The sequence below is a fragment of the Oxyura jamaicensis genome, chromosome 2 (genome assembly GCF_011077185.1).
Source record: "Oxyura jamaicensis isolate SHBP4307 breed ruddy duck chromosome 2, BPBGC_Ojam_1.0, whole genome shotgun sequence".
Classification (NCBI taxonomy): Eukaryota; Metazoa; Chordata; class Aves; order Anseriformes; family Anatidae; genus Oxyura; species Oxyura jamaicensis.
In genome coordinates this window covers 84,009,990-84,012,704 of record NC_048894.1, presented here as the reverse complement: position 1 = coordinate 84,012,704, position 2,715 = coordinate 84,009,990, and positions in this window count along the sequence as shown.

Genomic DNA, 2,715 nt, shown 5'->3' with positions numbered 1-2,715 from the left:
AACATCAGATAGAATATTACCACTATTGATCTTGCCACAGATACTTAGGACATACTCAGAAAATACAGCACAATTTTTGCACAAAATATATCAAGCATTATCCATTCTTACTGGTAATATACTATTTTTAAAAACTAACTTTCATAGGCATGCATTTATTAAAATGAAAACGTGTTATGATTAGCTCTGTTTTCTTATCTAAGCACGTATATAGTGGCTTTAAGTTCCTAGTGTTGCCCTGTACTTCAGCATTCAAAGGCAAATTGGCAAAAATTAAGTCAATACAACAGAACAACAACAACAAAGAATACCAAAACAAACAAACAAACACCTTCCTTCAACCTACCACTCAGATCAACCACATAGACTACTTTCATTGAGAATAAAATATGTACAGTTCTTGCTTTATTTGGAATTCAGATTGTGGAAGGGGACTCATGACTGACAGATGAAAGTTTTCCAAGTAAAATACATGAATTACGAAACACCTTATTTACCTTCTCAGCATGAATGTAAGATGCTAAATTGTGTAAATAACAAAACAGGTACCCTAGTTCCATCTACTGACCAAATGTTCTCTAGTAAAATTTGTCACTCTTGTCTTAAAGGGACTGGCTTAAGAATCTGTTAATATTTGAAATTCATTATAAAGATAAATAAACAGAAGGTTTTGTGTTAATTATCACAAATTATAATGTTTTTGTTGCAACACTGTAGTAAAAACCTTTACTTGGGTTTTATGTTTCTGTTTGCACAAAGTATGCTAAAAAATAAAGTATTTCAAGAAGAAGAGAAAAAAAAAATTGTATATTTAAAATACAGCAGACCACAATAACCATATTAACATGATACTGTACATTTCTATGTTTTGACTGTACTACAATGGAATGATGCTGAATTACGGATTGCAAGAGAATATAAAATAAAATATATTATAAAGGGCTGCACATTAAGGTTTTAATTATACTCCATATGCAAGTTTTCACAACAGTAAGTTTAAGCATATCATAAGATCAGGAAACCACGACAGCCTTTCCAGTTTAAACTTACCATGTAATTGTTAGTCAGAGCTGAGGACTTAGGGCATGACCCAGAGTGGCACTTGACTGAATAGCAGCACAGGTACCTGTCTCGTTTGTTGTTTAAGTCCAAAAAAGAGCTAAGATGACAGAAAAGAAAGAGCTGTAAAATAAAAAGAGGAGTATTCTTGTTGCCCAAAATGTTTATAGATAGAAAATGAGCAGGTTTGTTCTCCTCACCAATGGCATCAATGAAGCAAGGAGAAACATACCCAAGGGTGGCAGCGCCCTTTCCCTGCACCCCCTGACTCTTTGTCTGGGGGAAGGAAGAGACAGAAGAAAAGACAACAGTTCTTTCTAGGGGAAAAGCTGGGGAAAAGCTGGGGCAAAGCCTCCCTAGGAGAGGGCTGGAAGTTTGCACGTCACTTCCACACCATGGTAATGCATGGACACCATTGATTTGCTGAAAATAAGATGAACACAGTGAACACGAGAGTTAAGAGAGGTTTAAGAGCTGCTGCTTGGTGTTCTCCTCTGGTGGCAGAGGATCTGCTCTGTCAGCAGCCAGGATCCCAATAACAAGGCTATCCTTCAGTACCAGTTACTGAGATGTGGGTCTCCCAGCTTGCAACCCCTGTAGCAAGAGTTGCTTAATTATTCATAGAGAATATAACAGCTCTGTGCCCCAGCACTTTAGGGGCACAGACTTTAAATTCCCTCAGGCAGAGGAAGGTTTACAACACAGGCAACTGGAATATTTTCCATTGAAAAACTGAAGACTTCTGAATACTTAATTTCAGCAAGGAATAATATTCCAATACCATTCAGTTCGGTTATATCCAGTATAAAACCAAACAACGTTTACATCAAAAAATCAGAAAACAAACATTTTTATTCACATTCTTTCACTATTACATCAAGTAGTGCTCTCCCAAATAATATATAATCTAGGGGGAAATGGCTATAATGTACATGAGTTGTCCTCAGCTTTTGTAAAGCTAGGATTGTCACTCACACTTTGGAAATGAAAAGATTGCAGCTAGAGCAGAATTATCTGTATACAGCATTGTATGGTATGTTGCATAGAAACCTGTGCAATATTTATCAAGTCTCATTTACTTTTAGAAAATACAGTTCCAGGGTCAAAGCTATTTGTACATTAGGTCACAGTTTAGTGAATAGCTTTAACCAAGAAAAATAGATAAATACAGAAATCAGAATGTTTTCCATCAACATTTTCCTTCAAAAAGTCAAAATCCAAGAACATTTTGTTTACAGACAAGCCAAGTATACCAACTATTCTTTGAATATCTACACTTTGTTCATTTTGCTATATACAACGATTTTTGGTCTGCCATTTTCATGGCCTTCATTATACTTGGCCTTTATCAAACATTTAGATGTCATTGCATCAATATAATTCCTCTCCTTTACATACGTTCTGAAGAGCAAAATAAATACCTGTGTCCTAAATTCACCTTTAAAAATGTCTTCAGCAAACAAGAATCATTTCAGAGGCATATTGTCTTAATGGCACTAAATGTCACTAAAAGACATTCATGGGAAGCAGAACACTTAATTTATCATTTCTTCCAGATCAGGTCCTGGTATGTCAGTGTTAGCTTCCATGCCCTGTGAACAAAACTAATTCTATACAAGATGAGGCATGAGTTAAACACTTAACATGAGAAGAACA